Source organism: Podarcis muralis, chromosome 3 (assembly GCF_964188315.1).
Source record: "Podarcis muralis chromosome 3, rPodMur119.hap1.1, whole genome shotgun sequence".
NCBI lineage: Eukaryota > Metazoa > Chordata > Lepidosauria > Squamata > Lacertidae > Podarcis > Podarcis muralis.
In genome coordinates, this window is record NC_135657.1 from 94,581,479 (window position 1) to 94,592,711 (window position 11,233).

The following is an 11,233-nucleotide window of genomic DNA, read 5'->3' on the forward strand; positions in this document are numbered from 1 at the left end:
CAAGCCCTAGGCGCTGAGGCTTTTACCCACAGCGCCACCCGCGTCCCTGTTAGGATATTTCCGTTCCACCTTAAGAGAGAGCAGGCTTGTGAGTCACAGAGTCTGCGTATTTCCTGTTACAGGATGTTTATGCTTGCTGTTTCCTTTCGATTTCAGTCGGTCAGAGACACTGACACAGAACGGTCATGTTTTCTCTTTGTTCTGTTCAACGCTAAATAAAGTCTGTAAATTATGCTCTCTTCTGCGGTGCAAGCTTTCTGGCTGTGGTTTCTGCTGATAAAGAACAGTGTGCACAAGCCTGGAATGTGGCAATCTATTTCTGAGGCTTTGTGTCGCTAACTGCTGGATCTGCCTGGCTACGGGAGATCGATGGACGTTCGGCAGCCGGCTTGGGGCCATGATGGACAATATCTCCCTGGCAGTTTCCCAACAACAAGGTTATGGGCCCAGATTCACAGCACCTACAGGAGAGTAAAGCTGCAACAGACTGCGTTTGAGAGGTATGTGAAAAGCGAAAGCAGCGAGAGCGGAGGCTTTTCTGTTTACCTCAACAAGGAGCCTTTGAACTCCGGCAAGGCTAAATTGGCCTGGGAGCCGAGCCAAAAGGCATCGTGATTAATGAGCTGCCAAGATAAGGAGTCTCTGAAGTTAAAAAAAGACTCACGGCTAAAGCAGAAAGCTGGAAATGGGGTTTTTCCAAGCTTCTGAGGCAAATGCTGAATGCCTTAAGTTACATGGGCAGAATTATGAAACCTGGGCAAAATGGTGTGAGAGTTTGCTGCGTCAGTTTAGGGTGTGGCATACCGTGAGTGAGGCCCCCCCAGATCCTCTGACAGAGAAATGGGAGGCCCAGAATTCGAGGGCCATTGACATAATAGTCTTATCCGTCTCTCTGGAGGAAATTGCTACGCTTGCTGGCAACGTGACGGCACGTAAGATGTGGAATGCTTTGCAGATAGCCCACATGCCAATCATCCCAGCTCAGAGTCTGAATGCCCAGAGTTTGACTGCATCGGAGGTCCTGGCTGTTTCCCAGAATGCGAGTGAATGCAGGGATGCTGAGGGCACCGGTTGCAAACTGCAGGGGGAGCAGACTGTGATGTCATCCCAGGCAGCATTCCAGCCTCCAGGGGGAGCCAAGGAGTCGGCAGCTGAGAGCTCTGGTTCTCGTGAGAACCAAGGTCAACGCCTTTGCAGAGGCCGGAAAGGCAAAGGTAAACAGGCGTCTGCAGATGGCCAGAAGCAGAAGGGGGGTGAAGAGCCCACGCCAGTGGAAAACAAGGCTTTGTTAGCTGGCACTGCTTCACCAAAGGCTAAAGGCACGTCTGCTGACCAGAAGCAGGGGGGCAAGCTGCAAAAGCCCACGCCAGTGGAAGACAAGGCTATGTTAGCTGGCACAGCTTCACCAAAGGCTAAAGGCACGTCTGCTGGCCAGGAGCAGCAGGGGGGCAAGCTGCAAAAGCCCAAGCAAGTGGAAAACAAGGGTTTGCTTGCTGTGAAGGCTGCTCCAACAGCCAAAGGCAGCTTTGTTGTTGATTCAGGCTGTACCCGCCACATCTCGAAGGATCGGCACCTCTTTATCTCCTTCAAGCCTCAGGAAGGTGAGATCCACCTGGCTGATGGAAGGACGTTGCAAATTGCAGGAGAAGGGACTGTGAAACTTGCAAGTTTGCATACAACCATCAGTAATGTTCTGTATGTTCCTGGAGCTGCGGACAATTTGTTGAGCGTCCCGCAGCTTACTGGACGTGGTTTTCAGATTTCCTTCAAGAGGAGCGTCTGTGTCATCAGTAAAGGCAAAGAGGACTATTTGCATGCAAAGTTTATGGATGGTTTGTTCCATATAACTTATGAGGACACTGCTGTTGTATCTAATGCTGATTCTTGTTGTGTTGCACAAACTAACAAAGTTCTTCATGCAGGTTGCATTCATGAAGCGCATCGCAGGTTTGGTCACCTCTCTTGGAAGGCACTGGCCAAGATGCCAGAGGTGGTTGAGGGTTTGAACATCAAACCCTGTAAATTTCACATGAAATGTGTATCTTGTGCAGAGAACAAGGTGAAGGTTGCTCCAAAAGGCAAAGAGTCTAGCAGGCAGGCTTCCAAGCCCTACCAGCTAGTGCACGCAGACCTGGTTGGGCCACTTACGCCCTCTTTAGGAGGAGCAAGGTTCTTCATGGTTCTAATTGATTCTTTTTCTAGGTACATTCATGTGTTTATGCTCGAGCAGAAATCGCAAGCGTTTCCGAAGTTTAAGGCATTCTGTGCTTGGTTGGAGAATGCTCACGGTAAACGTATTTCCTGTCTTTTTACCGATCGGGGTGGGGAATTCACTTCTCAGCAGTTTGAAGCTTTCCTGACTGAGAAGGGAATCCAGCATGACATGTCAACCCCCAGATCGCCATGGATGAATGGGCTTGCGGAGAGAGCAAATCAAACATTGCTGCAAGGAATGAAAACCTTGTTGCATGATGCCAATCTCCCTGATAAGTTTTGGGGGGAGGCTTTGGGGAATCTGGTTTACTCCGTTAATCGCAGATTGTCATCACCCATTGGTTGTACCCCCTATGAGAAGATGTTTGGCAAGAAACCCAACACCAAACACATGAGAATTTTTGGTTCTGACATGTGGGTACGCACCCCACAAACCAACAAGCTTGGGAAGCGTGGGACACATGGTTTGTTCATGGGGTACGAAAAAGGTGCATACAGGGTATGGATGACTGACTCTAAATCCATAAAGTTCACAAGGAGTGTTGAGTACAATCCTAAGTGGGGGGAAAATGTGGGAATTTTCCAGAGTTACCCAGAGGAGGATGAAGGTGATGTCAAGCAAGCAGCTAAAGCTGAGGAAGCTGCTGAGGATGATGAGGATGATGATGATGATGATGATGATGATGATCAGAGTTCGGATTCCAGTTCATTGGGCGGCGCTGCTGCTGATGTCAGTGAGAGTGATGACACAGCAGACTACAAGAGTGCAAAGGCCTCAGTCAGACCATCTGATGCGTCTGACAATGAACTGGAAGAACCACTGTTCACCATTGGTCACTTTTCTCCTAAGAAAGAGGAGATGAGTCCAGAAGACTTGCGTCTAGTACGTAGGTCTGAAAGGGCGACCAAAGGCAGACCTCCAAAGAGGTATGCTGATGAGTTTGCTAAAACAGCAACTGCTGTTCTTAGTAGCTCAGAGAAGGTGTGGGAACCTTCAAGCTTCAAAGAGGTTCAGGAGTTAACCTCTAAAGATGCTGAGCCTTGGCTTAATGCCATGAAGGCTGAAGTTGATTCCTTGAACAGGAACCAAACTTGGGAGCTGGTACCGGTAGTCCCAGGTATGAGACTGGTTGGCAGCAAATGGGTCTTCAAGGCCAAGACAGACCAGAATGGCAAGGTTGTCAGACACAAAGCCAGATTGGTTGCCAGAGGTTTTTCACAGGTACCAGGACAGGATTATCACGAGACCTACTCTCCCACTGTCAAATATGAGAGCATTCGGCTGATGCTCAAGATTGCTGCGGAAGAGAAACTGCATGTTTCCCACCACGACATTAATACAGCTTTTTTTGTACGGGATTTTGAACGAGGAGCTGTTTATGCTTCCACCTGACGGGATGCAGATACAGAAGGGAATGGTCTGTAAACTGCGGAAATCCTTATATGGTCTCAAGCAGAGTGCTAGGTGTTGGAACACAAAACTCACTGAAACGTTGCTTTCTCTAGGTTTTCACCAGGGCAAAGCTGATCCATGTGTGTTTGTCAAGGAGGAGGGGCAAAACAAACTGTATTGTTTATGTTTTGTTGATGATCTTCTGATGTTTTGGAAGAATCAGGCTTTCTATCAAAGCACCCTAGCTCAACTGAAGGAGCACTTTGACATGAAGGATCTTGGTGAGGTATCCAACTATCTTTCTCTGCAGGTGGAGAAGGACCAAGCAGGTAATTTTCTGGTACACCAAACACAGAAAATTGCTGATGTATTAACCAGGTTGAATTTGGTTGATGCAAACCCAGCAGACACACCGATGGTGACAGGTTACCAGGTAGACAGTACTGCTGAAGCGTTTTCTGACACAACGCTATACAGATGCGTTCTAGGCAAGCTGAATTTCATTGCCAGATGTTCAAGACCTGACATAGCTGTAAGCTGTAATCTGCTTAGCAGACATGCCAACAATCCTACGGTTCAGGATTGGAAAGCTCTGAAGCGCATAGCCCGCTATTTGAAAGGGACTATGCACTACAGGCTGAGGTTCACCAGTCAGAAGACTGGAGGTCTTGAAATCTTTGCAGATGCAAGTTTTGGAAGTGACACCACGGATGGTACAAGCACTTCTGGAGTATGCTACATGTACAACCACTGCCTGTTTGACTGGTTGTGCAAGAAGCAAACAACAGTGAGCCTAAGTTCCTGTGAAGCAGAACTCAATGCTCTGTCATTTTCACTCATGGATTGTGAATGGTTGATGCAACTGTTTAAGGACATCGGGGTTTCTGTGAAATGTCCTATACAAGTGTATCAAGACAATAGATCGTGTTTGGCTTTGCTGAACTCTGAGAGTTGCAAGCAAAGAACCAAGTACTTGCAGATTAAGCTACATCGTGCAAGAGAGTGTATTCAGAAAGGACTGATTCGGGTGTCCTACATGGCAGGAAATGAAATTCCTGCTGATCTGTTGTCTAAGGTTGTTAACAAAGAACAACTTAAGGTTTACACACAGAGGTTGCAATTGGGTGAACCACAGGTACTACAGGTTACACGGAAAGGGGGAGGATGTTAGGATATTTCCGTTCCACCTTAAGAGAGAGCAGGCTTGTGAGTCACAGAGTCTGCGTATTTCCTGTTACAGGATGTTTATGCTTGCTGTTTCCTTTCGATTTCAGTCGGTCAGAGACACTGACACAGAACGGTCATGTTTTCTCTTTGTTCTGTTCAACGCTAAATAAAGTCTGTAAATTATGCTCTCTTCTGCGGTGCAAGCTTTCTGGCTGTGGTTTCTGCTGATAAAGAACAGTGTGCACAAGCCTGGAATGTGGCAATCTATTTCTGAGGCTTTGTGTCGCTAACTGCTGGATCTGCCTGGCTACGGGAGATCGATGGACGTTCGGCAGCCGGCTTGGGGCCATGATGGACAATATCTCCCTGGCAGTTTCCCAACAGTCCCCCCCCCACACACAAATTATGCAGTCGAGTTTCCCGCATTTGGGGAAATCGCAGGGGTCAGCACACCCGCAGTGCAATGGATGAGCCTCGCCCTGGGAAAACCTCCTTCATGATCAAGGTGTCTCCCCTGCCAGGTAAGTATTAGATCATACTCAGTATTAAACTATCTTAGGCTGCAGCCTTTAATGTGGCAGGAGGGAGCTCCCATACCCAACCACCCCCCAAGGCTAAGTCCAGCACAGGTGCAATTTTCATTGGGATCATGGCTGGGGAGGGGAGGTATAGATGTCCCCCTCCCTATATCCTGTGAACCTAATGAAAATCAGGGTGCTCTATGCCTGGTGTTCTCTTTTTAAAGAAAATCCAGGTGTGGTTGCTAACCACACAATTATAACAAATATTTGTCCCTGAGCTGCAGTGACAATAAGAGAGGAGTAGGGAGTCCCCAGTGGAGGAAAAAATAGTAAGAGGAAACCCTCTAATGTTTTGATTACGATCTTTGTCAAGGGAATGGTCAAATAAATTAATAATAATAATAATAATAATAATAATAATAATAATAATAATAATACATTTTATTTATACCCCACCCTCCCCAGCCAAGGCCGGGCTCAGGGCGGCTAACAAGCAATAATAAAAACAAGTTGAATGAATACAACTTAAAAACAAGATTAAAATACAACACTGAAACACTGAATCATTAAAATAACATTTTCCATGGCATTCTGGGTGCTTCTAGGTGGGCGGATCATTGCCCTTCATATGTTTGTGTGTGTGTGTGTGTGTGTGTGTGTGTGTGTGTGTGTGTGTGTGTTTGCAGAATCCACACAATGTCACTCACATCAGTATGCCTCCCCCTCCCCCCTTTATGAAGCTCTACCCTTTTTGTGAAAAATCTAATAAGTGGGGCAAGGGGAAAGGACACCCCATTGCAATGAACCATTCATGATAACTTGATGACCCAACTGAAAACTAAGCGCCTGCTACAGATGCTCTGGAATTCCTTTGTAACTGGAGAACATTTCGATTGGTAATGCATTGAGCTAAATGAATTGCCATTTAGAATGGGGCTCGTCAAATTAGCAGCTTCCACGTGTTGTTGGGCTCCAAATCCCATCAGCCTCAGCCGACATGGCATTATGGGAGCTGTAGTCCATCAACATCTAGAAGACTGCAGGTTCCCCATCCATGCCTCAGGGGTTCTCTCTTATCTTTCCTATGGTAGTAACAATATACAGTGGTACCTCTGGTTACAAACTTTATTCGTTCTGGAGGTCCGTTCTTAACCTGAAACTGCTCTTAACCTGAGGTACCACTTTAGCTAATGGGGCCTCCAGCTGCCACTGCGCCACCGCCGTGCAACTTCTGTTCTCATCCTGAAACAAAGTTCTTATCCCGAGGTACTATTTCAGGGTTAGCAGAGTCTGTAACCTGACGCGTCTGTAACCCGAGGTACCACTGTATTGGTACTATTTCCCGAGATGTAAATGTGTGGATGGGGAAATGTGGAATCTCATTCGCTGGACCACCCCTTTTTTCTGCCCATGCCTTAAACTGAAGCTCTGAACACACCCTGTTAAAATACAAGTGGCACATACATGATCAGCTCTTCTCATCATGGGGAGATAGGCGGTACAATCCCACTTCTCTCCACCCACATCCACAGGTAAGTTGTCTCCTCCTGTCAGCATTTCTAAGTGCTATACAGAGAAGAAAATCAGCATCTTGCCCTCTGGGCCCTCTTTTGAACTCCTGTACTGGCCAGCATTACAACAAATAATTAATTCTGTGGCTAGAAGAAGAAAAATAGACTTGCTCCGGTCTAACAGCAGAGCCCTGTGCCATGTGGGAAATCTGTTTTTTGTTTGTTTGTTTGTTTGTTTGTTTGTTTGTTTGTTTGTTTTGAAATGAAGGGAAATGGCTAAAAGTAGTTCGCGACCTGGCACAGGGCCATGATTCGTAGGAGGGCAGGAAGATGAGCAACTGTGCTAGGCAAGTGTAAGCCTGAGGCTGCAGTACTATGCCCTCTCTGGTGGGATTAAGCTCAATTGAACTGAATGGACTTTACTTCTGAGAAAGACGGGCATAAGAATAAGCTGTTAGTAGCTTTCTGGATCCTAGCCAGTATTGCTGAGCACTCCCATTAGCTAAGCACAAGCTCTGTGAACGGAAGCAATGTTTATTTTTCTGGACAGCAAAATAGGCGGTGGTAGAAGGAGGAGGGGTGTGTGTGTCTCTCCACTCTTACTGGCACGCCTGTGAGAGATTTAGAAATAAATAAAGAAATAAGCCAGTTTTGTCATTAATGGAGCTGGTACAAGTCACAACACTGCACCCCAATAGCGGGAAATTGGGCTCCTAATTCCCAGCGGCAGAATTCCAATCAACCAGCAGGAAACTGGGGAATATGGTCATTTTTTATTTATTTCATAAACATGGCACTAAATTAGACGATTCCAGGGGGACAATTAGAAACAAGCCATATTACTTTTCTTTCCATGTAAAGCCCATTAAGCTTATTACACAAATTCCTTCAAGGCTTTAGGAGCAGAGCCTGCACTTGATAGACTAAGGAACTTTTCCTCCCAAAGCCGTTTACTCTGTTTTAATGAGGCTTGCGAGCTCAGAGAGTTTGATTAGCCTGATGGGGTTTTTTTTTCATAGCTTTCCCATTAGCAATTTTATCAGGAGATGAGAGCTACTAGTCACAGGCCGGCCTAATCATTGACAGACAGAGAGGCCGGCAGGTTGCTTCGAGCGCAGGACTGGGAATCAAGAGGATGCGGGCATTATTTCTAGCCGCAGCACACCCAGAGCGAGTCGTTCCTAGTGAGATATGCTCCAAATTGCACCTCTGAAGGGCAATACAATAGTAATTATAATCTCTCACACAGACTCAGGGAGGAGGCTCCTAAGGGAAGGTTGCCCATTGAGTGGTAGCTAATGAAAGGAATCAACAGCAAGTGTTCCTTGAGGAGTGGAAGATGGGCGGAGCAATTAGACATTCCACGTCGCCTGTGGCCTGCCCTTCCGAAAGGAGCTGGGCTTGAGCATCCACACCGTTCCATGTTGACATTTTTGATCACAGTTCCAAACGGAGGTTTTAATTTAATCAGCTGTGGGTCACTTGGGCTCATGTGGAAGGAATGCTGGCTATAGCAGTGCAGGGAGGGTCTTGTGGCACCCAGTTCCTACTTGAGGACTTCCCATAGGCATCTGGCTGGCCACTGGGGGAACAGGATGCTGGGCTAGATGGGCCTTTGCCCTGATCCACTAGGGCTCTTCCTCTGAGTCATAGGTGGAGCCAGTGTGGTGTAGTGGTTAAGAGCGGTGGACTCGTAATCTGGTGAACCGGGTTCGCTTCCCTGCTCCTCCACATGCAGCTGCTGGGTGACTTTGGGCCAGTCACACTTCTTTGAAGTCTCTCAGCCCCACTCACCTCACAGAGTGTTTGTTGTGGGGGAGGAAGGGAAAGGAGAATGTCAGCCACTTTGAGACTCCTTCGGGTAGTGATAAAGCGGGATATCAAATCCAAACTCCTCCTCCTCCTCCTCCTCTTCTTCTTCTTCTTCTTCGGGGCTCAACTGAACGATGGGAGAGCTTGGAAAATAAAGCATGCAAAATAAAGTCTGCCTTAAAAGCATACTGGATGATCACTTCTAGAAGGTTAAATCAACCTTGTCTTGGAAGCCAAGTTTAAAGTTGCAAAGGATGGTAACTTGGCTGATCTCATTCACGTGAGCAAGGAATAATAATATATCCTCTCCTAGTGTCTAAATCCAGTATACCTGCCCTCCCACTTGTATTTACTCATTAGATGGTGCACGTTAGTACTGCTTACTGGGTTACCTTGGGCCAGTGACTGCCACTTACCCAAACCTACCTCACAGGGTTGTTGTGGGAAATTAAATGAGGAGGGGAAGAACCAGGTTCGCCACCTTGAGCTCCTTGGAGAAACAAGTGGGCTGTAAAAGCAACAAGGCAATTTTGTTCTAAAACTGCTTTTCTTGCACACCTTTACCCTGACACCTGAGATGTATATTCTTAGCATACACTGTGACTGTAAGATGCTTTAAGCTGCTTTGAATATTGCGTTTTAATTGTTGTAACCTGCCCTGGGACCTCAGGATGAAGGGAGGGTAAAGAATAATGGTAATAATCAGTCAATCAAATCAATCAATCAATCAATCTCTAACCAGGACTGTTTGCAGACATTAGCACTATTCTGAGTAATGTTTAAAACCAAATCCCTAATAGTGGTTAAGACACATTTTGTGAACCCAGCCAAATAATCATTGGAATTCAGACTGTGTGGTCTCTTCTCCTGATATTGTGTAAATGGTACTGATTTATACCCAAAAATTACATTCAGAATTACACAGTAGAAATAGCCAGCTTTTCACACCAAAGCATAATCTTTAAAACAGCTTTGGTGCAATTACTTAAAAAAAATAAAATCTATTTCCTTCATGCAGGGCATTATTCACAATCTGCTTCTTTCACACACGCACACACACACACACACACACACACACACATCTATATCTCCCAGGGAGGTGGTAGGCAGGGACAAAAAGAACAATAGTCAAACACATAATAACAAGTTTGGAATAACAAGTCATTCACTGAGCTCAGGGACAAAGAAATCAGCCACAGGTATCCTTCTCTTCAAGTTTCAGTAAGCTCTGGTTATGATATTACATTGGACTGAATTCTTTCATGGAAGCAGGAAGGAAAATGATGGTGATCAAGGCAAAAACAAGAGACACCAATAACTAGAAATGACCCCCCCCCCCGGCACACAACCACACACCACAGAGCTGTAGATGGAGGAGAGGATGAAACTAATAAAAGCATGATCATTTCCTCAAATAGAGTGTTACATTAGGAAATGCTTTGTAATTCTTGGGAAGACAGGCAAACTAATGCCAGTATAATGAAAGAAGCAAAGATCACCAGTGTTGAAGCAATGATTCTTCAACATCAACTTCGTTGGACTGGTCATGTTGTGTGGGTGCCTGATTATTGCCTTCCAAAGCAACTACTCTATTCCGAACTTAAAAGTGGAAAGCGTAATGCTGGTGGTCAACAAAAAGGTTTAAAGACTTTCTCAAGGCAAATCTTTTAAAAAATGTAGTATAAACACCAACAATTGGGAAACACTGGTCTGCAAGCACTCCAATTGGAGAACAGCCTTTACCAAAGGTGTAATGGACTTTGAAGACGCTCAAACTCAGGACGAAAGGGAGAAATGTGCTAAGAGGAAGGCATATTTGGCAAACCCTTACAGTGATCAACTCCCACCCGGAACCCTAAGTCCCCACTGTGGATGGACGTGTGGATCCAGAATTGGCCTCCACAGTCACTTACGGACTCACTGTTAAGACTGTGTTCATAGAAGACAATCTTACACGGCCACAAGTGATTGCCAAAGTTGGAGGAGGAGGAGGAACTTTAAATCTTTGGTGTGGATCCGCTGTGTATGTATAAATTTTCCAATCTCTTTGGAAAAGCATTTCTAAGCAGATCCCACAAGGCAACTCTTTGTACGCTGCCTAAGGAAGCAAAGCACAAGAGCTGCAAATCCAATGAGAAGTGAACTCTGCTAAAAAGGGCAACATGCACTGAGAAGTCGGGATGAGGAAGAAAGTTGTCCAGTCTCCAGTTTGAACCTGCCTCATTTGCGCTTCCTGAACCAATATGTGAACCCAAAGTGGATGTGTTCACAAAAAGGAGATGTATATTAATGAAAACAGCAAACAAACATTGCTGACAAAAAATGTGCAGATCCAGAGGGATGTACATGAAAATGCAACTGAACTTCTGTGCATAAAAACAAACAAACAAAGTCATGGACTCAATGGAGTTAACTGAACTGGAAATTGGAAAAACTGTAGTTGGCAAATTCACCTGTCCCTGCTGAGATGAAACTCCCATTGAACTCAATGGGACTTGCTGCCAGGTAAGTGGGCATAGGAAGGCTGCCTATGACACACTGAAATTAAGTAAATTGCAGTTAAGCCCGGTCTCATTCATCTCTGTTGAGCTTACGGACTATCTTTCGCTAGGCTG

At 45.8% G+C, this 11,233-nt stretch overlaps 1 non-coding gene across 1 annotated transcript; it reads right to left on the reverse strand.

Annotated features, from left to right (window-relative positions):
- Positions 1-5,140: 5,140 nt before the first annotated feature.
- LOC114595059 (U1 spliceosomal RNA) lies at positions 5,141-5,303 on the reverse strand. The gene has a single exon (XR_003706146.2). It is a non-coding gene; the product is annotated as a U1 spliceosomal RNA (small nuclear RNA).
- Between the last annotated feature and the right edge of the window lie 5,930 nt (positions 5,304-11,233).